Source organism: Ammospiza caudacuta, chromosome 11 (genome assembly GCF_027887145.1).
Source record: "Ammospiza caudacuta isolate bAmmCau1 chromosome 11, bAmmCau1.pri, whole genome shotgun sequence".
NCBI classification, from domain to species: Eukaryota; Metazoa; Chordata; class Aves; order Passeriformes; family Passerellidae; genus Ammospiza; species Ammospiza caudacuta.
The window spans coordinates 9,218,317-9,245,768 of NC_080603.1; the positions used below are offsets into that span (position 1 = coordinate 9,218,317).

At 53.7% G+C, this 27,452-nt stretch overlaps 7 non-coding genes across 7 annotated transcripts; 2 read left to right on the forward strand and 5 right to left on the reverse strand.

Annotated features, from left to right (window-relative positions):
- Positions 1-1,065: 1,065 nt before the first annotated feature.
- TRNAQ-CUG (transfer RNA glutamine (anticodon CUG)) lies at positions 1,066-1,137 on the reverse strand. The gene has a single exon. It is a non-coding gene; the product is annotated as a tRNA-Gln (tRNA).
- A 1,115-nt stretch (positions 1,138-2,252) lies between these two features.
- On the reverse strand, positions 2,253-2,324 carry TRNAM-CAU (transfer RNA methionine (anticodon CAU)). The gene has a single exon. It is a non-coding gene; the product is annotated as a tRNA-Met (tRNA).
- A 772-nt stretch (positions 2,325-3,096) lies between these two features.
- Positions 3,097-3,178, reverse strand: TRNAS-AGA (transfer RNA serine (anticodon AGA)). Its single transcript has one exon. It is a non-coding gene; the product is annotated as a tRNA-Ser (tRNA).
- A 9,023-nt stretch (positions 3,179-12,201) lies between these two features.
- Positions 12,202-12,283, forward strand: TRNAS-AGA (transfer RNA serine (anticodon AGA)). The gene has a single exon. It is a non-coding gene; the product is annotated as a tRNA-Ser (tRNA).
- Positions 12,284-14,244: 1,961 nt separating this feature from the next.
- TRNAQ-CUG (transfer RNA glutamine (anticodon CUG)) lies at positions 14,245-14,316 on the forward strand. The gene has a single exon. It is a non-coding gene; the product is annotated as a tRNA-Gln (tRNA).
- Positions 14,317-20,661: 6,345 nt separating this feature from the next.
- TRNAQ-CUG (transfer RNA glutamine (anticodon CUG)) lies at positions 20,662-20,733 on the reverse strand. The gene has a single exon. It is a non-coding gene; the product is annotated as a tRNA-Gln (tRNA).
- Positions 20,734-22,971: 2,238 nt separating this feature from the next.
- On the reverse strand, positions 22,972-23,053 carry TRNAS-AGA (transfer RNA serine (anticodon AGA)). The gene has a single exon. It is a non-coding gene; the product is annotated as a tRNA-Ser (tRNA).
- Positions 23,054-27,452: the final 4,399 nt, after the last annotated feature.

Sequence of the window (27,452 nt, forward strand, 5' to 3'; positions counted from 1 at the left end):
GGCGAGAGCTGAGGGACAGAGAGACAGAGTGATGCTGAGGCTGGGTGGTGCTCCCTGCTCTGTGTTGCAGCTTTGCCTCCCGCACCGAGAGATGTCTTGCTGCAGACCCTGTCCCCCACGACCCTGCGGCCCCTGTGGCCCAACGCCCCTTGCCAGCAGCTGCACTGAGCCCTGCAATGCCCGCTGCGCTGACTCCACGGTGTACATCGAGCCTTCGCCGGTGGTGGTGACCCTGCCGGGCCCCATCCTCAGCTCCTTCCCTCAGAGCACAGCCGTGGGATCCTCTCTGTCAGCTGCTGTGGGCAGCTCCCTCAGCACCGCGGGGGTTCCCATCTCTTCTGGGGGCTCCCTTGGCCTGGGGGGCTCAGGCCTGTGTCTGCCTTTCTCCCGCTGCGGTCAGATCTGCTGAGGCCGGCGCATCATCCCCGTTCTCCTTGGCAGACGGGCCCATCTCTTGCCCTCCTTGGCCCCCCACACGTCTTCCTTGGTCTCTGTTCTGTGCCGCCGCTTTTGCTCCTTCTCATTAAAGCCTTTGTGCGGCATTGCTGGAGAGTCGTCGTCCTTTGTTCTCCTGCTCCCTCACCAACCCCCTGCTCTGCCAGGGGCATCCTTCCCTCTCCCATGGAAACAAATGGAAGCCCAATGATGGGGCACTGCCCAATGCTGGTGGAGCTCATGGAATGGATTGCAAAGCAATAGAAAGCAATTGCCAGGGAAAAGAGGAAAAGGAGCAGCAGAGGAAAGCAAAAAAAAGGAGCAGTGGACAGGGATGGGCATAAATGTAATGGCAGACAGAGTGTCCTGCTGTTCCTGTGAGAATGGTCCAAACTGGAATCAGCTGCCCACAGCGTGTATCCCCGTCTCCAGTTTTGGATGCATCCAAGGCAGGAGGCAGTGGTCCTAGAGCCGAACCCTGTGCCTGGCCCATTGGGAGTGGGTGTTGTGCAGCTCAGGTGCTGTGTGATGGATGAGAGAAGAGTGCAGAAGTGCAGCAGCAGCAGCAGAGGTGAGGGGTGAGAGTGTACGCATGCTGAGGGCAAGCATGCTGAGGCAACCAAAAGGCTCAGGTCCCACTGAGATTTGAACTCAGATCACTGGATTCAGAGTCCAGAGTGCTCACCATTACACCATAGGACCTCCTGCCCAGCTCACCTGGCGCCCCTGTGCTCAGCCTGCCTCAGCCTTATGGCCCCAGACAAGGCTGCCTGCCTCTCCACTGCTCTGCACATCTCACACCAACTGCAGCCTTCCTGCACGCCCCACACACACTCTCACATCACACCAACCTCCACGCCAACAGCACCACAGCTCCCTCCAAGCCTGACATGGCCTCTCTTACAAGTGCCACGCTACAAAGCACCCAACATCTTCTCTTTCCCAAATGGCAACAAGCCCTTTCTCACTCAGGCACACTTACCTGCCCAAGTTACACTCACACCGCACAAGCCCCATTCCTTCTCTTCTCCAGACCAAGCCACTCCAGCTCCTTAAGGTCTAGGGAGAGGAAACTTTGTCCCATCTCTACAGAAGCTCAACAAAGACCCTCTGCTGAACCCAGCAAAGGGGCTGGAGCAGCAAGGACAAAGGACAGCTGACACACCAAGGGCAGAGCAATGACTGACCTCCAGCTCCTGTGAGGGAGAAGTTTGCTCACTGCCTATGCTGCACAGCCAGGAGGACAGAACCTCTCTGGAACTCTTCCCTCTCACAATGAACCTGACTGCAAGGCATCCCAGGAGGACACAAGTCCAAATGCCTGCTCAAAGCATGGCTGGAGACAAAGCAAATACAAGGCCACTCAGGGCCTCAGCCCCATTGCAACCCCATCCTGATGCCCAGGTTGAGAAGCACAAAGTTCCCTGCCCATCTGGCTGCAGAGGCTCACCACTCTCTGGGAGTCTGTGCAGGATCCAGGGCAGCTCGTGCAGTCAGCTTTTGCCAGGGCTGACCTGGCTCAATGCCAGTGTGTGCCTGCTGGGCTGGTGGTGCCCAGAGTCCTGGGCTGGATCCCGGCTGAGGGGAGCAGGAGCTGAGGCAGAGCTGCTCTGTGGTACAAGTACTTGTGGCGGGAATGTGCTGCACTCTCCAGGACCAGGAGAGCTGAGGTGCTCTTATAAAAGTTTTATCATTTTTACTCAAAGGATGTAGACTGTGCAGAGGAAAGAGGAAGGCTATGGCCAGCCTCGCCCTAAAACCTGTGGCCAAGCAGGCTCAACGTTGTTGGGCAAAGCAACCTGAGTGTAAAAACACCTTAGCAGAGGATGGTTTCGATCCATCAACCTCTGGGTTATGGGCCCAGCACGCTCCCGCTGCGCCACTCTGCTCCTCCTCAGCCCTACCTGCCATCGCCCCCACTGCAGCCTCATGCTGCCCGCCACTGCTGCCCCTCACTCCTGCCCTTCCTCTCTCATCCGCCTCCCCCACCCCACTGAATACACACCCTGACCATTCACCTCCCTTCAGCCTGCGCTACGCTCCTCCAGTGCCTGCCCTTGCCCTTCTCACACACTTTCCACACACAGCCTTGCACACTCACTGCCCCTTCCACACCCACCCTGACCCTGCACCTGCTCAACCCACCCTGCACACAGCCTGCAGCCTGGCCATCCATCAGCCCACCTGAAATCCACAAACATCCTCACACCTGCAGCCCTCACCACAAATACACCTGTGCTCCCAGCACGCTGCACCACTGCTCCTGCCTGGCACTTCAGATCTTTTATGGCCAACGACAGACATAGGTCGCCTTTGCTTGGAACTGCCAGCAGAAACAATTCTCCTCTTTTTGCTCCGCAAATTCTGCCTTTTCAGCTCAATGCTGCTCATGGGTACTCTGAAGCAAAAGTTCCGAATTCTGGTCACTTTGTGCCAAGCAGTTTGTCAAGCTGAGAGTCCTTGCATTTAACACTTGGTGCCACTGGGAGGGGATGAAATGCTCAGTTCCAGGTGCCATCTGCATATCGCCTTCCCTTTTCCATTGTTGGGGCTGCAAGTGCAGGAGCCCTGGGGCAGCTGCAGCTGCTGTCCATGGCACCCACCTGTGGGTGCTGCCTGTGCCCCTGGTCAGATGCCCGCAGCCCAAAAGGGGATCGTGCCCGTAGTTGGCAGGATTCAAACCTGCGCGGGGAAACCCCAATGGATTTCTAGTCCATCGCCTTCACCACTCGGCCACAACTACCTGCTCCAGCCCTGCCCTGCTCATCACCTGCCCTCGGCCAACACACCCACACCCACGCACTTCTGCACAAGGCTCCTCTCAACAAACACTGCTGCACATGCCTGAAAAATCACTCCCAAGGCCAGCACCAAAAAACACTTTGCATATTAAACAAATATCAACAACAAACTGCCTGGGCAACATTCACTCTCCTACTTACAGGACACTTAAGGTACAACAACATAAAACAACCAACAACAAAAACAAACAAAATCCAACCAATCAAAACAGAAATCAACTAACAACTATTGCAAAAAGGGTGTTGTGTGTGTTTCTGTGTTTATGTGTATGAGTATCTGTGTGTGTGTGTGCGTGTGTGTGTGACAAAAGACAGTGAGGACAAGGATACAAAGGAACACAGCCTAAAAGATTGACAGCACTCACACCTAACAGTGTTTTAACTTAACTTTTACCTGAAACCCAACTAATATCATACCCTTTAAATCTGACTGTGGAAAAGCACTTCATAGCATTGAACCTCACTTACAACTTCAAAGTTATACTTAGCAACTTAGCAGAAACAACACTAAGCAACATTTAGGTAAGTCTATATCTGGAATTTAACCTTCCTGACAGGCCTAACTTACCTAGATCTCCAAGGTACTTAAACATCCAAGGAAGCAGTATTTCTCCCAGATTTGCTATAGCAAATATATGCAGATGTGCATGCACACAGGCGTGAAGGGTCGGTACAATCAACGTACCTGTGAAAAACTCCCCTCAGGGGTCAGTGAAACACTCACTTTGGATGCCTTTGCATCTCCCCAAGGGGGAAGGGTCAGGCCTCAAGGAGTGAGGGTATCAGCCTGGGACTCGTCCTTCTTGGGCAATCCTCCAAGTACAGCAACCCTGAGAGTTCACAGGCTGTGAGAGCCGTCCCACTCAGGGCCATTGCTGGTGACAGCCTGCTGCGGGCCAGGAGAGCTCAAATGGTCTCATTTTGGGCCACTCTTCATAGGGTTGTAAGAGAGTGACCTTTACTCGTATCAGGGTTTCATCCTGGCCACAGTTTTTTGTCGGCACTTTCATTGAAAGTGTGACAATGGTGATGTTGTGGTATTCAGGAAAGAAAAATATTTTCCAAGACTGGCCATTTTTGAGGGGAATTTTAATAGGTGTATTTACACACCTAAATACAGAGTGAGTGTGTGTGTGTGTGTGTGTGTGTGTGTGTGTGCATGTGAGAGATAGAATAGATAATGGTATGAATGTTCTCACTGTGAATTTGAATCCTAGCTGTGATTGTGGGTCGCTTGCTTCCAAACCCTTTTGCACCCACTTCATATTGTATCCATATCCTTTCCGTACCGTACACTTCTGAATGCACTGTCTCCCTATTAAACATTAATCATCATATTTAAATCAATATTCTATTTATGCTACATTCATTCAGTCAGTAACAGAGAGAACTTTGCCATCAAACTCCCGATGTCCAGGCATGAAAAGAAGAACTTTTCTCCTTTCCAGCCCACAATCCTGCAATCACACCATTGACACATTCCAACATCACTAATGGATGAGAGAGGACTGATTTTTATATGCTTTTGTGAAGAAGCTTTGACAGGAAAGACATGTCACACAAAATATCTGAACTGATTCTCACAAGGAACAAATATTCATCGGGCCCTGCAGGGCTGTGATCTCCAGGTTCCAGACTCAAGCTCAGTGACTGAGGTTTGGTGCTCTGGTGTAATTTCTGGGAGTTCTTAGCGCAGCTGCTGGTAAGCTCAGGACAGCAGCCAGTGCTCACTCTGGCAGAGCAGGGGGTAGGTGAGGGAGGGGGAGAACAAAGGACCACGACTCTCCAGCAATGCTGCACAAAGGCTTTAATGAGAAGAAGCAAAAGCGGCGGCACAGAACAGAGACCAAGGAAGACGTGTGGGGGGCCAAGGAGGGCAAGAGATGGGCCCGTCTGCCAAGGAGAACGGGGATGATGCGCCGGCCTCAGCAGATCTGACCGCAGCGGGAGAAAGGCAGACACAGGCCTGAGCCCCCCAGGCCAAGGGAGCCCCCAGAAGAGATGGGAACCCCCGCGGTGCTGAGGGAGCTGCCCACAGCAGCTGACAGAGAGGATCCCACGGCTGTGCTCTGAGGGAAGGAGCTGAGGATGGGGCCCGGCAGGGTCACCACCACTGGCGAAGGCTCGATGTACACCGTGGAGTCAGCGCAGCGGGCATTGCAGGGCTCAGTGCAGCTGCTGGCAAGGGGCGTTGGGCCACAGGGGCCGCAGGGCCGTGGGGGACAGGGTCTGCAGCAAGACATCTCTCGGTGCGGGAGGCAAAGCTGCAACACAGAGCAGGGAGCACCACCCAGCCTCAGCATCACTCTGTCTCTCTGTCCCTCAGCTCTCGCCAGGCACACATTTGGTCTCCAACACACACTCTGTGCCTACAGCTCCCACCACCCTCCTGCTGCCCTGCGAGTGGCACGGCACGCGAAGGCTGCCCCACTGCAGCAAGAGGAGGCAGCACAGTGGCTTTAAGGGCCCTATGGAAAGACTGGTCACAGCCCAGCCCATCTCCAGAGCAGACATGGCCGTGTCAGACAATGTCCCGGCATGCACTGGCACATTTTGTTACACCAGGGCAGGTGCAAATTCTGCTGGGCACATCCCCCTGAGGCTGAGCCCCATTGATCCCCTTGTGCTGGAACAAAGCCCCCTCTTCCCAGCTGGCCCCAGCCCCCAGCATGGAAAGGCTTACGGCCCTCCAACAGTTCTGTGCCAGGGCCCAGCTGAGGCAGCCCAAGGATCAAGCCGGGCAGCCTCCATGAGAGCAGCTCAGCCCACAGGGAGGGATGGAGTGGGCTCAGGCTTACCTGGTTCCTCGAGGAAAGGGAGGCCAGAGACCAGGATGCAGAGCCTGCAGCAGAGCAGCCTTTTATGCTGGGTCCCAGAGCCCTGTGGGGCCACAAACATTCCTTGTTTGTGAAACATCCAAACTCCTGGGAGTGGCCACTTGCGAGGCCGTGCTGCTGATCAGGTCCCTGCCTCTTTCATCTCAGGCATTTTTCACCAGTTTCACAGCACCCAACTTGGAAACGATTAATGTGTGTCCCAGCTTCCTAAGCCAACTCCATTTGGAGGTCCCAAGCCAGTATATAATGTGAATTGAAATGTATTTGCTCAGTGTCTATAAGTTTCTGTCATTTGTTCTAATTGATGGTTAATTGTGCTCAGGTTACAGTTAAATTCAGCCATGAAGTGACTCCTCAGCTCATCTCTCAGGAGCTTTCAGTGCAGACACTCAGGCTCATCCTGAGAGTCATTTCTTCCATGGGTCATCACAGATATACAGAAGACTGAGGGTCAGTTGAGGCACAAAGTCAACACTGCACAACCCCATAGTGGGGAAGAGACCCAACTGTGCAGGAAGGTGGCAAAGTTCAGGGGCAAGGGAAGTCCATGTTCACCTGAAAGGATGTCCCCTGCAGGCCTGAGTGACAGCCATGGGGAACTTGCTTACAGTCACAGGCTGTGCCACGGCCTGATTTTGTGATCAAAGAGATGCTGTGTCCTTCCCTGAGACAGACCCACAGCCACACTGACCTGCTTTACTCAGCGTGCTCATCCCAGGGACAGAGACCTGGCTGCTGCCTTTGGGGAAAGGGCTGAGGGCAGGGAGCCCGTGGCTGTTGTTTTCTGGCTCTGGGATGGGGTTTCCCATTCCCTGCATTTTACATTTCAAAGGGACACGGGATCAGTCTCCCAGAGCAGCAGAGCAGGTGTCATCATGATGTGGAAGAGCTGGGAAAATCCCTGAGCTCCAGGCAAACCTGAGTCACCCAGTGTGGACTTCAGTGGACTGGGTGCTGCAGACTCAGGCGCTCAAGGGATAACAGAGCTCACACCCTAAATGTTCTGCTGCCATGAAGGATATTTCCCCACCTTGTATTCTCAGTCATGGATCACCTGGTGCTTGTCTGCAATCTCCTGCATTTGCTGTCTCCCCTGGCAGGGTCTTTTGGGGCAGCTCAAGGACTGCAGTGACTGAGCGTACCCCACACCAACCCCAGCAGGTCTGTGTGGACCTCTGGATGTCTTGTGCACCTGTCAACTGCTCTGGGCAGATCACACAGCCCAGTTCCTCAACAGGCTCTGGGCCTTGTCCTGCTGACTTCTAAGCACAGACACAGCTTACAAACAAGGTCACTACCCCTGGTACAGCTCTCCCAATCCTGTCCCTTGTCCTCCCCCAGGGAACTCTGGCATTTCCTTTCTTGCCACTTGTGATTGCTGCCTCTTGCCCTGTGACAGTGCAGCTCTCGGGAGAGTTTGGCTTCATTCTCTCCAGAACTGCCAGGAGGTGGTGGAGGCAGCAGCTCCATGCCCCCCTCCACCCCTGGCTCATCAGTGCAGACAGCCCCAGTGTCCTCTCCTGTTGGTCCTCCCCATCGAGGACCTGGGAGGCTCATCTGTAGGAGCCCTTTCCATCTCCTGGTGGCCTCCTGGGGGTGCAGGGCATCCCTGGAAGTGCTGCTCAGGAGACAGGCACCTGTCTGACAGTGGCAGTGTTCAGAGGACAATGGGACAAGGCCCACAGCTTCTGGTGGCAGCTGGGAAGTTTGTTGTTCCCAGAGAGGGAGAAGAGAACTTCCAGAGGTCTCTCCCAGTCTCCATGATCCTGGGTTGCCCTGCATCCCCTGGGCTCTTGAGCAGCCACCTAATGGCAATGCCTTGTGGAAAGTTGCAGCTGCAGCAGCACAGGTTTACATGGATGTACAAGGTGGTCTGGCTGGCTCTAAAAGGTCTGGAAATGCCCCTGACAAAGGCAAAATACTTCATGGGAAAGAGGCCATGTGCTGTGGTGTCCATGGAATGCCTGAGTCCAGGGCACTGTGTGCACTCATTTCCGCATCAGCATGATTCAGGTTTTCCTGAAGCTCATGGATTTTCCCAACTCTTCCACAGCACAATGACACCAACAAGCTCTTGGGAGACTGATCCAATATCCCTTTGAAGTGTGATATTGGGTGAATGGGCAAATAATGCCTGCCCCAGGAAAAGGAGCCATGAACTTTGTGCTCCCGGCCCTCAGCCTCTGCCCCAAAGCTGCCATCCAGATCCTGACCTCAGGGCTGGACACACTGAGCAAAGTGGGTTAATTTGTGTTTGGGGAAAATGGGTCAATTTGTCTTTCAGGGAGGGATGTAGGCATGCCTTTGATCACCTTCCTACGTGTTGAATTCCTTGTTTTCTGGAGGATCACAACTTCTCAAGCTGAGGCCAGAGCTATGATTGGCAAATGCCAAGGTCAGGGCAGTCCCAAACCTGGACACAGCCTAGTAGGCCTTGAGTGGAATGAGAGCAGCCCTGTGGAGGGGGACCTGCAGGTTCTGGTGCTTGAAATACTGAACATGAACCTGCACTGCCAGCGAGCAGCCCAGTGCAAAAATCCAATCTTATTCTGGGCTGCATCCAGAGCAGTGTGGGCAGTAGGTTGAGGGAGGGGATTGTCCTGCTCTACTCGTCTCTCCTGACACCGTACCTGGGGTACTGCCTGCAGCCCTAGGACCCACAGCCTAAGAAACACACGGGCCTGCTGCAGTGGGTCCAGAGGAGCCACAAAGAGCACCAGGCAGCTGGAGCATCAGCCTGTGCGGACAGACTGAGAGGGTTGGGGCTGCAGAGCAAAGACAGGAGAGGGCTTCTAGGAGACATTCAGTTAAGAAAGGAAAGAACACTTGGCTGGAGTGTGTCGTCATGGGTCAAGTGCTAGCAGTAAAAAACTGAAAGCAGGTGTATTTAGATTAGATATTGGGAAGGAATCTTTTTCTTGGAGAGGACCGATACACTGGAACAGGTTTTCCAGGGAAATAGTAGAAGCTGTTTCAGGGGGCTCGGGGTAGATGATTTTAAGTTGCATCCCATCCCATCTCGAAATGATTCTAAGAGTCATCACAAGATTTTGGGTTCTACAAAGAGGAAGAAAAACACCTGAGATGAAAAAGGCAGAGACCTGATCAGCAGCAAGGCCTTGCAAGTGGCCACTCCCAGGAGTTTGGATGTTTCACAAACAAGGAATGTTTGTGGCCCCACAGGGCTCTGGGACCCAGCATAAAAGGCTGCTCTGCTGCAGGCTCTGCATCCTGGTCTCTGGCCTCCCTTTCCTCGAGGAACCAGGTAAGCCTGAGCCCGCTCCATCCCTCCCTGTGGGCTGAGCTGCTCTCATGGAGGCTGCCCGGCTTGATCCTTGGGCTGCCTCAGCTGGGCCCTGGCACAGAACTGTTGGAGGGCCGTAAGCCTTTCCATGCTGGGGGCTGGGGCCAGCTGGGAAGAGGGGGCATTGTTCCAGCACAAGGGGATCAATGGGGCTCAGCCTCAGGGGGATGTGCCCAGCAGAATTTGCACCTGCCCTGGTGTAACAAAATGTGCCAGTGCACGCCGGGACATTGTCTGACACGGCCATGTCTGCTCTGGAGATGGGCTGTGACCAGTCTTTCCACAGGGCCCTTAAAGCCACTGTGCTGCCTCCTCTTGCTGCAGTGGGGCAGCCTTCGCGTGCCGTGCCACTCGCAGGGCAGCAGGAGGGTGGTGGGAGCTGTAGGCACAGAGTGTGTGTTGGAGACCAAATGTGTGCCTGGCGAGAGCTGAGGGACAGAGAGACAGAGTGATGCTGAGGCTGGGTGGTGCTCCCTGCTCTGTGTTGCAGCTTTGCCTCCCGCACCGAGAGATGTCTTGCTGCAGACCCTGTCCCCCACGGCCCTGCGGCCCCTGTGGCCCAACGCCCCTTGCCAGCAGCTGCACTGAGCCCTGCAATGTCCGCTGCGCTGACTCCACGGTGTACATCGAGCCTTCGCCGGTGGCGGTGACCCTGCCGGGCCCCATCCTCAGCTCCTTCCCTCAGAGCACAGCCGTGGGATCCTCTCTGTCAGCTGCTGTGGGCAGCTCCCTCAGCACCGCGGGGGTTCCCATCTCTTCTGGGGGCTCCCTTGGCCTGGGGGGCTCAGGCCTGTGTCTGCCTTTCTCCCGCTGCGGTCAGATCTGCTGAGGCCGGCGCATCATCCCCGTTCTCCTTGGCAGACGGGCCCATCTCTTGCCCTCCCTGGCCCCCCCCACACGTCTTCCTTGGTCTCTGTTCTGTGTCGTCGCTTTTGCTTCTTCTCATTAAAGCCTTTGTGCAGCATTGCTGGAGAGTCGTGGTCCTTTGTTCTCCCCCTCCCTCACCTACCCCCTACTATACCAGGGTGAGCACTGGCTGCTGTCCTGAGCTTACCTGCAGCTGCACTAAGAACTCCCAGAAATTACACCAGAGCACCAAACCTCAGTGACTGAGCTTGAGTCTGGAACCTGAAGACCACAGCCCTTATGGGCCCGGTGCCAATTTGTGCCTTGTGAGAATTATTTCAGATATTTTGAGTGACATGTCACTCCTGTCAAAGCTTCTTCACAAAAGCATAGCAAAATCAGTCTTCTCTCTTCCATTAGTGACGTTGGGATGTATCAATGGTGTAAATACAGGATTATGGGCTGGAAAGGAGTAAAACTCTGCTTTTCATGCCTGGATGTCAGCAGTGCGGCTTCAACAGAATTTTTCAGGCATGTTCACTCTGTTACTAACTAAATGGATGTAGCAGAAATGGAATATTAATTTGAAATATTTAATGTTTTATAGGGAGACTGTATATTGAGAATTGTACAGTATGGAAAGTATATGGATACGAAATTAGAAGGATGCAAAATTTTTTAGCAGTTGACCAACAGTCACAGCAAGGACTTAATTTCAAATTCACATTGAGAACATTGATTCCATTATCTATTCTCTCTCACACACCGACACACAGACACAAACACACTGTCACTCACTCTGTATTTAGGTTTTTAAATACACCTATTGAAAATTCCCCTCAAAAATTACCAGTCTAGGAAAATATTTTTCAATCCTGAATGCTACAACATATCTGTTTCACAATTTCAAAGAAAGTGCCGACAAAAAACTGTGGCCAGGATGAAACCCTGATACGAGTAAAGGTCACTCTCTTACAACCCTATGAAGAGTGGCCCAAAATGAGACCATTTGAGCTCTCCTGGCCCGCAGCAGGCTGTCACCAGCAATGGCCCTGAGTGGGATGGCTCTCACAGCCTGTGAACTCTCAGGGTTGCTGTACTTGGAGGATTGCCCAAGAAGGACGAGTCCCAGGCTGATACCCTCACTCCTTGAGGCCTGACCCTTCCCCCTTGGGGAGATGCAAAGGCATCCAAAGTGAGTGTTTCACTGACCCCTGAGGGGAGTTTTTCACAGGTACGTTGATTGTACCGACCCTTCACGTCTGTGTGCATGCACATCTGCATATATTTGCTATAGCAAATCTGGGAGAAATACTGCTTCCTTGGATGTTTAAGTACCTTGGAGATCTAGGTAAGTTAGGCCTGTCAGGAAGGCAAAGTTCCATATATAGACTTACATTAATGGTGCTTAGTTGTGTTGTTTTGCTAAGTTGCTAAGTATAACTTTGAAGTTGTAGGTGAGGTTCAATGCTATGAAGTGCTTTGCCTCTGCCAAATTTAAAGGGTACGATATTAGTTTGATTTCAGGTATAAGTTAAAATACTGTTAACTTTTAGTGCTGTCAATCTATTAGGCTGTGTTTCCTTATATCCTTATCCTCACTGTCTTTTGTCACACACACACACACACACACACACACACAGATACTCATACACATAAACACAGAAACACACACAACACCCTTTTCTCAATAGTTGTTAGTTGATTTCTGTTTTGATTGGTTGGATTTTGTTTGTTTTTGTTGTTGGTTGTTTTATGTTGTTGTACCTTAAGTGTCCTGTAAGTAGGAGAGTGAATGTTGCCCAGGCAGTTTGTTGTTGATATTTGTTTAATATGCAAAGTGTTTTTTGGTGCTGGCCTTGGGAGTGATTTTTCAGGCATGTGCAGCAGTGTTTGTTGAGAGGAGCCTTGTGCAGAAGTGCGTGGGTGTGGGTGTGTTGGCCGAGGGCAGGTGATGAGCAGGGCAGGGCTGGAGCAGGTAGTTGTGGCCGAGTGGTGAAGGCGATGGACTAGAAATCCATTGGGGTTTCCCCGCGCAGGTTCGAATCCTGCCAACTACGGGCACGATCCCCTTTTGGGCTGCGGGCATCTGACCAGGGGCACAGGCAGCACCCACAGGTGGGTGCCATGGACAGCAGCTGCAGCTGCCCCAGGGCTCCTGCACTTGCAGCCCCAACAATGGAAAAGGGAAGGCGATATGCAGATGGCACCTGGAACTGAGCATTTCATCCCCTCCCAGTGGCACCAAGTGTTAAATGCAAGGACTCTCAGCTTGACAAACTGCTTGGCACAAAGTGACCAGAATTCGGAACTTTTGCTTCAGAGTACCCATGAGCAGCATTGAGCTGAAAAGGCAGAATTTGCGGAGCAAAAAGAGGAGAATTGTTTCTGCTGGCAGTTCCAAGCAAAGGCGACCTATGTCTGTCGTTGGCCATAAAAGATCTGAAGTGCCAGGCAGGAGCAGTGGTGCAGCGTGCTGGGAGCACAGGTGTATTTGTGGTGAGGGCTGCAGGTGTGAGGATGTTTGTGGATTTCAGGTGGGCTGATGGATGGCCAGGCTGCAGGCTGTGTGCAGGGTGGGTTGAGCAGGTGCAGGGTCAGGGTGGGTGTGGAAGGGGCAGTGAGTGTGCAAGGCTGTGTGTGGAAAGTGTGTGAGAAGGGCAAGGGCAGGCACTGGAGGAGCGTAGCGCAGGCTGAAGGAGGTGAATGGTCAGGGTGTGTATTCAGTGGGGTGGGGGAGGCGGATGAGAGAGGAAGGGCAGGAGTGAGGGGCAGCAGTGGCGGGCAGCATGAGGCTGCAGTGGGGGCGATGGCAGGTAGGGCTGAGGAGGAGCAGAGTGGCGCAGCGGGAGCATGCTGGGCCCATAACCCAGAGGTCGATGGATCGAAACCATCCTCTGCTAAGGTGTTTTTACACTCAGGCTGCTTTGCCCAACAACGTTGAGCCTGCTTGGCCACAGGTTTTAGGGCGAGGCTGGCCATAGCCATCCTCTTCCCTCTATGTCCTTTGAGTAACAATGATAAAACTTGTATAAGAGCACCTGGCCTCTCCTGTTCCCGAAGACCACGGCCCCTTTCCCTTCACATGTTCTTATCCCACAGAGCAGGTGAGCTACTGGTCATGCTCCCCTCAGCCAGGATGCTGCCCAGGACCCTGGGCACCTCCAGCCCAGCAGGCATACACTGGCTTTTAGCCAGATCATCCTTGGCAAAAGCCAAATGCAGAAATGCAAGGGCTGCCCTGGATCCTGCACAGACTCCCAGAGAGTGGTAAGCCTCTGCAGCCAGGTGGGCAGAGAACTTTGTGCTTCTCCACACCTGTGCATCAGGCTAGGGTTGCAATGGGGCTGAGGTACTTTGTTGCCTTGTCCTTTCTTTATCTCCAGCCATGCTTTGAGCAGGCATTTGGACTTGGGTCCGCCTGGGATGCCTTCGAGTCAAGTTCGTTGTGAGTGAGAAGAGTTCCAGAGAGGTTCTGTCCTCCTGGCTGTGCAGCATAGGCAGTGAGCAAACTTCTCCCTCACAGGAGCTGGAGGTCAGTCATTGCTCTGCCCTTGGTGTGTCAGCTGTCCTTTGTCCTTGCTGCTCCAGCCCCTTTGCTGGGTTCAGCAGAGGGTCTTTGTTGAGCTTTTGTAGAGATAGGGCAAAGTTTCCGTCTCCCTAGTCCTTAAGGAGCTGGAGTGGCTTGGTCTGGAGAAGAGAAGGAAGGGGGCTTGTGCGGCGTGAGTGTAACTTGGGCAGGTAAGTGTGCCTGAGTGAGAAAGGGCATGTTGCCATTTGGGAAAGAGAAGATGTTGGGTGCTTTGTAGCGTGGCACTTGTAAGAGAGGCCATGTCAGGCTTGGAGGGAGCTGTGGTGCTGTTGGCGTGGAGGTTGGTGTGATGTGAGAGTGTGTGTGGGGCGTGCAGGAAGGCTGCAGTTGGTGTGAGATGTGCAGAGCAGTGGAGAGGCAGGCAGCCTTGTCTGGGGCCATAAGGCTGAGGCAGGCTGAGCACAGGGGCGCCAGGTGAGCTGGGCAGGAGGTCCTATGGTGTAATGGTGAGCACTCTGGACTCTGAATCCAGTGATCTGAGTTCAAATCTCAGTGGGGCCTGAGCCTTTTGGTTGCCTCAGCATGCTTGCCCTCAGCATGCGAACACTCTCACCCCTCACCTCTGCTGCTGCTGCACTTCTGCACTCTTCTCTCATCCATCACACAGCACCTGAGCTGCACAACACCCACTCCCAATGGGCCAGGCACAGGACTCTGCTCTGGGACCACTGCCTCCTGTCTTGGATGCATCCAAAACTGGAGACTGGGATTCACGCTGTGGACTGCTGTTTCCAGTTTGGACCACTCTCACAGGAACAGCAGGGCACTCTGTCTGCCATTACTTTTATGCCCAACCCTATCAACGTCTCCTTTGTTCTGCTTTCCTCCGCGGCTCCTTTTCCTATTTTCCCTGGCAATTGCTTTCTGTTGCTTTGCAATCCATTCCAGGAGCTCCACCAGCATTGGGCAGTGCCCCATCATTGGGCTTCCATTTGTTTCCATGGGAGAGGGAAGGATGTCCCTGGCAGAGCAGGGGGTAGGTGAGGGAGGGGGACAACAAAGGACCACGACTCTCCAGCAATGCTGCACAAAGGCTTTAATGAGAAGGAGCAAAAGCGGCGACACAGAACAGAGACCAAGGAAGACGTGTGGGGGGCCAAGGAGGGCAAGAGATGGGCCCGTCTGCCAAGGAGAACGGGGATGATGCGCCGGCCTCAGCAGATCTGACCGCAGCGGGAGAAAGGCAGACACAGGCCTGAGCCCCCCAGGCCAAGGGAGCCCCCAGAAGAGATGGGAACCCCCGCGGTGCTGAGGGAGCTGCCCACAGCAGCTGACAGAGAGGATCCCACGGCTGTGCTCTGAGGGAAGGAGCTGAGGATGGGGCCCGGCAGGGTCACCACCACCGGCGAAGGCTCGATGTACACCGTGGAGTCAGCGCAGCGGACATTGCAGGGCTCAGTGCAGCTGCTGGCAAGGGGCGTTGGGCCACAGGGGCCGCAGGGCCGTGGGGGACAGGGTCTGCAGCAAGACATCTCTCGGTGCGGGAGGCAAAGCTGCAACACAGAGCAGGGAGCACCACCCAGCCTCAGCATCACTCTGTCTCTCTGTCCCTCAGCTCTCGCCAGGCACACATTTGGTCTCCAACACACACTCTGTGCCTACAGCTCCCACCACCCTCCTGCTGCCCTGCGAGTGGCACGGCACGCGAAGGCTGCCCCACTGCAGCAAGAGGAGGCAGCACAGTGGCTTTAAGGGCCCTGTGGAAAGACTGGTCACAGCCCATCTCCAGAGCAGACATGGCCGTGTCAGACAATGTCCCGGCGTGCACTGGCACATTTTGTTACACCACGGCAGGTGCAAATTCTGCTGGGCACATCCCCCTGAGGCTGAGCCCCATTGATCCCCTTGTGCTGGAACAAAACCCCCCCTTCCCAGCTGGCCCCAGCCCCCAGCATGGAAAGGCTGACGGCCCTCCAACAGTTCTGTGCCAGGGCCCAGCTGAGGCAGCCCAAGGATCAAGCCGGGCAGCCTCCATGAGAGCAGCTCAGCCCACAGGGAGGGATGGAGCGGGCTCAGGCTTACCTGGTTCCTCGAGGAAAGGGAGGCCAGAGACCAGGATGCAGAGCCTGCAGCAGAGCAGCCTTTTATGCTGGGTCCCAGAGCCCTGTGGGGCCACAAACATTCCTTGTTTGTGAAACATCCAAACTCCTGGGAGTGGCCACTTGCGAGGCCTCGCTGCTGATCAGGTCCCTGCCTCTTTCATCTCAGGTGTTGTTCTTCCTCTTTGTACAACCCAAAATCCTGTGATGACTCTGAGAATCTCTTTGGGATTGAATGGACCTGAAATTATTCTATCACGAGCCCCCTAAAATGGCTTCATAAATTTCCCTGGACAACCTGTTCTAGAAGATCAGTCCTATTAGGGGAAAAGATTCCTTCCCAATATCTAATCTAAATATACTTATGCTCTCAGATTTAACTAGTAGCCCTTGACCCATCCCTCTACACCCCAGCCAGGTATCCTTTCCTTTCTTAACTGAATGTCTCCTAGAAGCCCTCTCCTGTCTTTGCTCTGCAGCCCCAACCCTCTCAGTCTGTCCGCACAGGCTGATGCTCCAGCTGCCTGGTGCTCTTTGTGGCTCCTCTGGACCCACTGCAGCAGGCCCGTGTGTTTCTTAGGCTGTGGGTCCTAGGGCTGCAGGCAGTACCCCAGGTACGGTGTCAGGAGAGACGAGTAGAGCAGGACAATCCCCTCCCTCAACCTACTGCCCACACTGCTCTGGATGCAGCCCAGAATAAGATTGGATTTTTGCACTGGGCTGCTCGCTGGCAGTGCAGGTTCATGTTCAGTATTTCAAGCACCAGAACCTGCAGGTCCCCCTCCACAGGGCTGCTCTCATTCCACTCAAGGCCTACTAGGCTGTGTCCAGGTTTGGGATTGCCCTGACCTTGGCATTTGAACAATCATAGCTCTGGCCTCAGCTTGGGAAGTTGTGATCCTCCAGAAAACAAGGAATTCAACACGTAGGAAGGTGATCAAAGGCATGCCTACATCTCTCCCTGAAAGACAAATTGACCCATTTTCATCAAACACAAATTAACCCACTTTGCTCAGTGTGTCCAGCCCTGAGGTCAGGATCTGGATGGCAGCTTTGGGGCAGAGGCTGAGGGCCGGGAGCACAAAGCTCATGGCTCCTTTTCCTGGGCCAGGCATCATTTGCCCATTCACCCAATATCACACTTCAAAGGGATATTGGATCAGTATCCCAAGAGCTTGTTGGTGTCATTGTGCTGTGGAAGAGTTGGGAAAATCCATGAGCTTCAGGCAAACCTGAATCATGCTGATGTGGAAATGAGAGCACGCAGTGCCCTGGACTCAGGCATTCCAGGGATACCACAGCACATGGCCTCTTTCCCATGAAGTATTTTGCCTTTGTCAGGGGCATTTCCAGACCTCTTAGGACCAGTCCAACATCAACTTGTACATCCATTTATTCATGTGCTGCTGCTGCAGCTTTCCACAAGGTATTGCCATTAGGTGGCTGCTGTAAGGGAAACAGGGACACCGAGGATAATGGAGGTTGGGAGAGACCTCTGGAAGTTCTCTGCTCCCTCTCTGAGAACAACAAACTTCCCAGCTGCCACCAGAAGCTGTGGGCCTTGTCCCATTGTCCTCTGAACACTGCCACTGTCAGACAGGTGCCTGTCTCCTGAGCAGCACTTCCAGGGATGCCCTGCACCCCCAGGAGGCCACCAGGAGATGGAAAGGGCTCCTACAGATGAGCCTCCCAGGTCCTCGATGGGGAGGACCAGCAGGAGAGGACACTGGGGCTGTCTGCACTGATGAGCCAGGGTGGAGGGGGGCATGGAGCTGCTGCCTCCACCACCTCCTGGCAGTTCTGGAGAGAATGAAGCCAAACTCTCCCGAGAGCTGCACTGTCACAGGGCAAGAGGCAGCAATCACAAGTGGCAAGAAAGGAAATGCCAGAGTTCCCTGGGGGAGGACAAGGGACAGGATTGGGAGAGGTGTATCAGGGGTACTGATGTCTTTTGTAAGCTGTGTCTGTGCTTAGAAGTCAGCAGGACAAGGCCCAGAGCCTGCTGAGCAACTGGGGCTGTGTGATCTGCCCAGAGCAGTTGACAGGTGCACAAGACATCCAGAGGTCCACACAGACCTGCTGGGTTTGGTGTGGGGCACTCTTAGTCATTACAGTCCTTGAGCTGCCCCAAAAGACCCTGCCAGGGGAGACAGCAAATGCAGGAGATTGCAGACAAGCACCAGGTGATCCATGACTGAGAATACAAGGTGGGGAAATATCCTTCATGGCAGCAGAACATTTAGGGTGTGAGCTCTGTTATCCCTTGAGCGCCTGAGTCTGCAGCACCCAGTCCACTGAAGTCCACACTGGGTGACTCAGGTTTGCCTGGAGCTCAGGGATTTTCCCAGCTCTTCCACATCACGATGACACCTGCTCTGCTGCTCTGGGAGACTGATCCCGTGTCCCTTTGAAATGTAAAATGCAGGGAATGGGAAACCCCATCCCAGAGCCAGAAAACAACAGCCACGGGCTCCCTGCCCTCAGCCCTTTCCCCAAAGGCAGCAGCCAGGTCTCTGTCCCTGGGTTGAGCACGCTGAGTAAAGCAGGTCAGTGTGGCTGTGGGTCTGTCTCAGGGAAGGACACAGCATCTCTTTGATCACAAAACCAGGCCGTGGCACAGCCTGTGACTGTAAGCAAGTTCCCCATGGCTGTCACTCAGGCCTGCAGGGGACATCCTTTCAGGTGAACATGGACTTCCCTTGCCCCTGAACTTTGCCACCTTCCTGCACAGTTGGGTCTCTTTGTCACCATGGGGTTGTGCAGTGTTGACTTTGTGCCTCAACTGACCCTCAGTCTTCTGTATATCTGTGATAACCCATGAAAGAAATGACTCTCAGGATGAACCTGAGTGTCTGCACTGAAAGCTCCTGAGAGATGAGTTGAGGTGTCCATTCATGGCTGAATTTAACTGTAACTGGAGCCCAATTAACCATCAAGAAGATGGTTAACTGTCAAGAAGTGGCAGAACTTATAGACACTAAAAAAATACGTTTCAATTCACCTCATACATTGGCTTGGGGCCTCCAAATGAAATTCCTTAGGAAGCTGGGACACACATTAATCATTTCCAAGTCAGGTGGTGTGAAACGTGTGAGAAATGCCTGAGATGAAAGAGGCAGGGACCTGATCAGCAGCGAGGCCTCGCACGTGGCCACTCCCAGAAGTTTGGATGTTTCACAAACAAGGAATGTTTGTGGCCCCACAGGGCTCTGGGACCCAGCATAAAAGGCTGCTCTGCTGCAGGCTCTGCATCCTGGTCTCTGGCCTCCCTTTCCTCGAGGAACCAGGTAAGCCTGAGCCCGCTCCATCCCTCCCTGTGGGCTGAGCTGCTCTCATGGAGGCTGCCCGGCTTGATCCTTGGGCTGCCTCAGCTGGGCCCTGGCACAGAACTGTTGGAGGGCCGTCAGCCTTTCCATGCTGGGGGCTGGGGCCAGCTGGGAAGAGGGGGCTTTGTTCCAGCACAAGGGGATCAATGGGGCTCAGCCTCAGGCGGATGTGCCCAGCAGAATTTGCACCTGCCCTGGTGTAACAAAATGTGCCAGTGCACGCCGGACATTGTCTGACACGGCCATGTCTGCTCTGGAGATGGGCTGTGACCAGTCTTTCCACAGGGCCCTTAAAGCCACTGTGCTGCCTCCTCTTGCTGCAGTGGGGCAGCCTTCGCGTGCCGTGCCACTCGCAGGGCAGCAGGAGGGTGGTGGGAGCTGTAGGCACAGAGTGTGTGTTGGAGACCAAATGTGTGCCTGGCGAGAGCTGAGGGACAGAGAGACAGAGTGATGCTGAGGCTGGGTGGTGCTCCCTGCTCTGTGTTGCAGCTTTGCCTCCCGCACCGAGAGATGTCTTGCTGCAGACCCTGTCCCCCACGGCCCTGCGGCCCCTGTGGCCCAACGCCCCTTGCCAGCAGCTGCACTGAGCCCTGCAATGCCCGCTGCGCTGACTCCACGGTGTACATCGAGCCTTCGCCGGTGGTGGTGACCCTGCCGGGCCCCATCCTCAGCTCCTTCCCTCAGAGCACAGCCGTGGGATCCTCTCTGTCAGCTGCTGTGGGCAGCTCCCTCAGCACCGCGGGGGTTCCCATCTCTTCTGGGGGCTCCCTTGGCCTGGGGGGCTCAGGCCTGTGTCTGCCTTTCTCCCGCTGCGGTCAGATCTGCTGAGGCCGGCGCATCATCCCCGTTCTCCTTGGCAGACGGGCCCATCTCTTGCCCTCCTTGGCCCCCCACACGTCTTCCTTGGTCTCTGTTCTGTGTCGCCGCTTTTGCTCCTTCTCATTAAAGCCTTTGTGCAGCATTGCTGGAGAGTCGTGGTCCTTTGTTGTCCCCCTCCCTCACCAACCCCCTGCTCTGCCAGGGGCATCCTTCCCTCTCCCATGGAAACAAATGGAAGCCCAATGATGGGGCACTGCCCAATGCTGGTGGAGCTCATGGAATGGATTGCAAAGCAATAGAAAGCAATTGCCAGGGAAAAGAGGAAAAGGAGCAGCAGAGGAAAGGAGAAAAAAAGAGCTGTGGACAGGGGTGGTCATAGAAGTAATGGCAGACAGAGTGCCCTGCTGTTCCTGTGAGAGTGGTCCAAACTGGAATCAGCTGCCCAGAGCGTGTATCCCAGTTTCCAGTTTTGGATGCATCCAAGACAGGAGGCAGTGGTCCCAGTGCAGAGTCCTGTGCCTGGCCCATTGGGAGTGGGTGTTGTGCAGCTCAGGTGCTGTGTGATGGATGAGAGAAGAGTGCAGAAGTGCAGCAGCAGCAGAGGTGAGGGGTGAGAGTGTTCGCATGCTGAGGGCAAGCATGCTGAGGCAACCAAAAGGCTCAGGCCCCACTGAGATTTGAACTCAGATCACTGGATTCAGAGTCCAGAGTGCTCACCATTACACCATAGGACCTCCTGCCCAGCTCACCTGGCGCCCCTGTGCTCAGCCTGCCTCAGCCTTATGGCCCCAGACAAGGCTGCCTGCCTCTCCACTGCTCTGCACATCTCACACCAACTGCAGCCTTCCTGCACGCCCCACACACACTCTCACATCACACCAACCTCCACGCCAACAGCACCACAGCTCCCTCCAAGCCTGACATGGCCTCTCTTACAAGTGCCACGCTACAAAGCACCCAACATCTTCTCTTTCCCAAATGGCAACAAGCCCTTTCTCACTCAGGCACACTTACCTGCCCAAGTTACACTCACACCGCACAAGCCCCCTTCCTTCTCTTCTCCAGACCAAGCCACTCCAGCTCCTTAAGGACTAGGGAGACGGAAACTTTGCCCTATCTCTACAAAAGCTCAACAAAGACCCTCTGCTGAACCCAGCAAAGGGGCTGGAGCAGCAAGGACAAAGGACAGCTGACACACCAAGGGCAGAGCAATGACTGACCTCCAGCTCCCGTGAGGGAGAAGTTTGCTCACTGCCTATGCTGCACAGCCAGGAGGACAGAACCTCTCTGGAACTCTTCCCTCTCACAATGAACCTGACTGCAAGGCATCCCAGGAGGACACAAGTCCAAATGCCTGCTCAAAGCATGGCTGGAGACAAAGGAAGGACAAGGCAACAAAGTGCCTCAGCCCCATTGCAACCCCAGCCTGATGCACAGGTGTGGAAAAGCACAAAGTTCTCTGCCCACCTGGCTGCAGAGGCTCACCACTCTCTGGGAGTCTGTGCAGGATCCAGGGCAGCCCCTGCAGCCGGCTTTTGCCAAGGCCAACCTGGCTCAATGCCAGTATGTGCCTATTGTCATTATGTTGCAAAGGTTCTATATTGTTGTCTCTTTATTGCAAGAGTTTCATATCTCTTTGATGCTTCTCGTAGGAACTTCTTCTAAGCACTGACTCTTCTTTCTTCTCACAGAAGCTAACTGACTCTAGTTCTCTCTCAACTAAGTAATGTGCTGTTTTATATCACTATTCTTTTTACTGTCTACAGGTGTGGCCTGGAAAAATCAGGCCTGCTCTTAATCTTTAATGATTAGCCCAGCCGCAACTCCTTTGGGGCAAGATTATTTTCTATGCTACATTTATTTTCTTATATTCTATCCCCCTACATGTGCCTGCTGGGCTGGGAGGTGCCCGGAGTCCTGGGCAGGATCCTGGCTGAGGGGAGCAGGAGCAGCGGCTGAGCTGCTCTGTGGGAGAACAATTGCAGAGGGAAGGGGCCGCGCTCTTTGGGACCAGGAGAGGTTGGGCCGTGTAGAAGGAAGAGGAAGGCTATGGCCAGGGCCACCCTAAAAGCAGGAGCCAAGGAGGGTCAAAGTTGTTGGGCAAGATAGCCTGAGTGCAAAAACACCTTAGCAGAGGATGGTTTCAATCCATCGACCTCTGGGTTATGGGCCCAGCACGCTCCCGCTGCGCCACTCTGCTCCTCCTCAGCCCTACCTGCCATCGCCCCCACTGCAGCCTCATGCTGCCCGCCACTGCTGCCCCTCACTCCTGCCCTTCCTCTCTCATCCGCCTCCCCCACCCCACTGAATACACACCCTGACCATTCACCTCCCTTCAGCCTGCGCTACGCTCCTCCAGTGCCTGCCCTTGCCCTTCTCACACACTTTCCACACACAGCCTTGCACACTCACTGCCCCTTCCACACCCACCCTGACCCTGCACCTGCTCAACCCACCCTGCACACAGCCTGCAGCCTGGCCATCCATCAGCCCACCTGAAATCCACAAACATCCTCACACCTGCAGCCCTCACCACAAATACACCTGTGCTCCCAGCACGCTGCACCACTGCTCCTGCCTGGCACTTCAGATCTTTTATGGCCAACGACAGACATAGGTCGCCTTTGCTTGGAACTGCCAGCAGAAACAATTCTCCTCTTTTTGCTCCGCAAATTCTGCCTTTTCAGCTCAATGCTGCTCATGGGTACTCTGAAGCAAAAGTTCCGAATTCTGGTCACTTTGTGCCAAGCAGTTTGTCAAGCTGAGAGTCCTTGCATTTAACACTTGGTGCCACTGGGAGGGGATGAAATGCTCAGTTCCAGGTGCCATCTGCATATCGCCTTCCCTTTTCCATTGTTGGGGCTGCAAGTGCAGGAGCCCTGGGGCAGCTGCAGCTGCTGTCCATGGCACCCACCTGTGGGTGCTGCCTGTGCCCCTGGTCAGATGCCCGCAGCCCAAAAGGGGATCGTGCCCGTAGTTGGCAGGATTCAAACCTGCGCGGGGAAACCCCAATGGATTTCTAGTCCATCGCCTTCACCACTCGGCCACAACTACCTGCTCCAGCCCTGCCCTGCTCATCACCTGCCCTCGGCCAACACACCCACACCCACGCACTTCTGCACAAGGCTCCTCTCAACAAACACTGCTGCACATGCCTGAAAAATCACTCCCAGCACCAAAAAGGCCAGCACCAAAAAACACTTTGCATATTAAACAAATATCAACAACAAACTGCCTGGGCAACATTCACTCTCCTACTTACAGGACACTTAAGGTACAACAACATAAAACAACCAACAACAAAAACAAACAAAATCCAACCAATCAAAACAGAAATCAACCAACAACCATTGAAAAGAGGGTGTTGTATCTGTTTCTGTATCTATGTATATGAGTATCTCTGTGTGTGTGTGACAAAAGACAGTGAGGACAAGGATACAAAGGAATACAGCCTAAAAGATTGACAGAGGCATAATATTTGATCGAGGAAAAGCACTTCAGAGCATTTAACCTCACTTACAACTTCAAGTTATACTTAGCAACTTAGCAGAAAAAACACTAAGCAACATTCAGGTTAGTCTATATCTGGAATTTAACCTTCCTGATAGGCCTAACTTACTTAGATCTCCAAGGTACTTAAACATCCAAGGAAGCAGTATTTCTCCCAGATTTGCTATAGCAAATATATGCAGATGTGCATGCACACAGGCGTGAAGGGTCGGTACAATCAACGTACCTGTGAAAAACTCCCCTCAGGGGTCAGTGAAACACTCACTTTGGATGCCTTTGCATCTCCCCAAGGGGGAAGGGTCAGGCCTCAAGGAGTGAGGGTATCAGCCTGGGACTCGTCCTTCTTGGGCAATCCTCCAAGTACAGCAACCCTGAGAGTTCACAGGCTGTGAGAGCCGTCCCACTCAGGGCCATTGCTGGTGACAGCCTGCTGCGGGCCAGGAGAGCTCAAATGGTCTCATTTTGGGCCACTCTTCATAGGGTTGTAAGAGAGTGACCTTTACTCGTATCAGGGTTTCATCCTGGCCACAGTTTTTTGTCGGCACTTTCTTTGAAATTGTGAAACAGATATGTTGTAGCATTCAGGATTGAAAAATATTTTCCTAGACTGGTAATTTTTGAGGGGAATTTTCAATAGGTGTATTTAAAAACCTAAATACAGAGTGAGTGACAGTGTGTTTGTGTCTGTGTGTCGGTGTGTGAGAGAGAATAGATAATGGAATCAATGTTCTCAATGTGAATTTGAAATTAAGTCCTTGCTGTGACTGTTGGTCAACTGCTAAAAAATTTTGCATCCTTCTAATTTCGTATCCATATACTTTCCATACTGTACAATTCTCAATATACAGTCTCCCTATAAAACATTAAATATTTCAAATTAATATTCCATTTCTGCTACATCCATTTAGTTAGTAACAGAGTGAACATGCCTGAAAAATTCTGTTGAAGCCGCACTGCTGACATCCAGGCATGAAAAGCAGAGTTTTACTCCTTTCCAGCCCATAATCCTGTATTTACACCATTGATACATCCCAACGTCACTAATGGAAGAGAGAAGACTGATTTTGCTATGCTTTTGTGAAGAAGCTTTGACAGGAGTGACATGTCACTCAAAATATCTGAAATAATTCTCACAAGAAACAAATTGGCACCTAGCCCTGCAAGGCTGTGATCCCCAAGTCCAGACTCAAGCTCAGTGACTGAGGTTTGGTGCTCTGGTGTAATTTCTGGGAGTTCTTAGTGCAGCTGCTGGTAAGCTCAGGACAGCAGCCAGTGCTCACTCTGGCAGAGCAGGGGGTAGGTGAGGGAGGGGGACAACAAAGGACCACGACTCTCCAGCAATGCTGCACAAAGGCTTTAATGAGAAGGAGCAAAAGCAGCGGCACAGAACAGAGACCAAGGAAGACGTGTGGGGGACCAGGGAGGGCAAGAGATGGGCCCGTCTGCCAAGGAGAACGGGGATGATGCGCCGGCCTCAGCAGATCTGACCGCAGCGGGAGAAAGGCAGACACAGGCCTGAGCCCCCCAGGCCAAGGGAGCCCCCAGAAGAGATGGGAACCCCCGCGGTGCTGAGGGAGCTGCCCACAGCAGCTGACAGAGAGGATCCCACGGCTGTGCTCTGAGGGAAGGAGCTGAGGATGGGGCCCGGCAGGGTCACCACCACCGGCGAAGGCTCGATGTACACCGTGGAGTCAGCGCAGCGGGCATTGCAGGGCTCAGTGCAGCTGCTGGCAAGGGGCGTTGGGCCACAGGGGCCGCAGGGCCGTGGGGGACAGGGTCTGCAGCAAGACATCTCTCGGTGCGGGAGGCAAAGCTGCAACACAGAGCAGGGAGCACCACCCAGCCTCAGCATCACTCTGTCTCTCTGTCCCTCAGCTCTCGCCAGGCACACATTTGGTCTCCAACACACACTCTGTGCCTACAGCTCCCACCACCCTCCTGCTGCCCTGCGAGTGGCACGGCACGCGAAGGCTGCCCCACTGCAGCAAGAGGAGGCAGCACAGTGGCTTTAAGGGCCCTGTGGAAAGACTGGTCACAGCCCATCTCCAGAGCAGACATGGCCGTGTCAGACAATGTCCCGGCGTGCACTGGCACATTTTGTTACACCAGGGCAGGTGCAAATTCTGCTGGGCACATCCCCCTGAGGCTGAGCCCCATTGATCCCCTTGTGCTGGAACAAAGCCCCCTCTTCCCAGCTGGCCCCAGCCCCCAGCATGGAAAGGCTGACGGCCCTCCAACAGTTCTGTGCCAGGGCCCAGCTGAGGCAGCCCAAGGATCAAGCCGGGCAGCCTCCATGAGAGCAGCTCAGCCCACAGGGAGGGATGGAGCGGGCTCAGGCTTACCTGGTTCCTCGAGGAAAGGGAGGCCAGAGACCAGGATGCAGAGCCTGCAGCAGAGCAGCCTTTTATGCTGGGTCCCAGAGCCCTGTGGGGCCACAAACATTCCTTGTTTGTGAAACATCCAAACTCCTGGGAGTGGCCACTTGCGAGGCCTCGAAGCTAATCAGGTCCCTGCCTTTTTCATCTCAGGTGTTTTTCTTCCTCTTTGTTTTCAACCCAAAATCCTGTGATGACTCTGAGAATCTCTTTGGGATTGAATGGACCTTAAAATCATCTAGCTTGAGTCTCCTAAAATGGCTTTTAAAATATCTCTGGACAACCTATTTCCACTGTATTAGTCCTCCCTAAAAAAAAGATTCCCTACCAATATATAATCAAAATACACATGCTTTGAGTGTTTTACTGGTAGCACTTGACCCATACCTACACACCCCAGCCAGGTATCCTTTCCTTTCTTAACTGAATGTCTCCTAGAAGCCCTCTCCTGTCTTTGCTCTGCAGCCCCAACCCTCTCAGTCTGTCCGCACAGGCTGATGCTCCAGCTGCCTGGTGCTCTTTGTGGCTCCTCTGGACCCACTGCAGCAGGCCCGTGTGTTTCTTAGGCTGTGGGTCCTAGGGCTGCAGGCAGTACCCCAGGTACGGTGTCAGGAGAGACGAGTAGAGCAGGACAATCCCCTCCCTCAACCTACTGCCCACACTGCTCTGGATGCAGCCCAGAATAAGATTGGATTTTTGCACTGGGCTGCTCGCTGGCAGTGCAGGTTCATGTTCAGTATTTCAAGCACCAGAACCTGCAGGTCCCCCTCCACAGGGCTGCTCTCATTCCACTCAAGGCCTACTAGGCTGTGTCCAGGTTTGGGATTGCCCTGACCTTGGCATTTGAACAATCATAGCTCTGGCCTCAGCTTGGGAAGTTGTGATCCTCCAGAAAACAAGGAATTCAACACGTAGGAAGGTGATCAAAGGCATGCCTACATCTCTCCCTGAAAGACAAATTGACCCATTTTCCCCAAACACAAATTAACCCACTTTGCTCAGTGTGTCCAGCCCTGAGGTCAGGATCTGGATGGCAGCTTTGGGGCAGAGGCTGAGGGCCGGGAGCACAAAGCTCATGGCTCCTTTTCCTGGGCCAGGCATCATTTGCCCATTCACCCAATATCACACTTCAAAGGGATATTGGATCAGTATCCCAAGAGCTTGTTGGTGTCATTGTGCTGTGGAAGAGTTGGGAAAATCCATGAGCTTCAGGCAAACCTGAATCATGCTGATGTGGAAATGAGAGCACGCAGTGCCCTGGACTCAGGCATTCCAGGGATACCACAGCACATGGCCTCTTTCCCATGAAGTATTTTGCCTTTGTCAGGGGCATTTCCAGACCTTTTAGGACCAGTCCAACATCAACTTGTACATCCATTTATTCATGTGCTGCTGCTGCAGCTTTCCACAAGGTATTGCCATTAGGTGGCTGCTGTAAGGGAAACAGGGACACCGAGGATAATGGAGGTTGGGAGAGACCTCTGGAAGTTCTCTGCTCCCTCTCTGAGAACAACAAACTTCCCAGCTGCCACCAGAAGCTGTGGGCCTTGTCCCATTGTCCTCTGAAC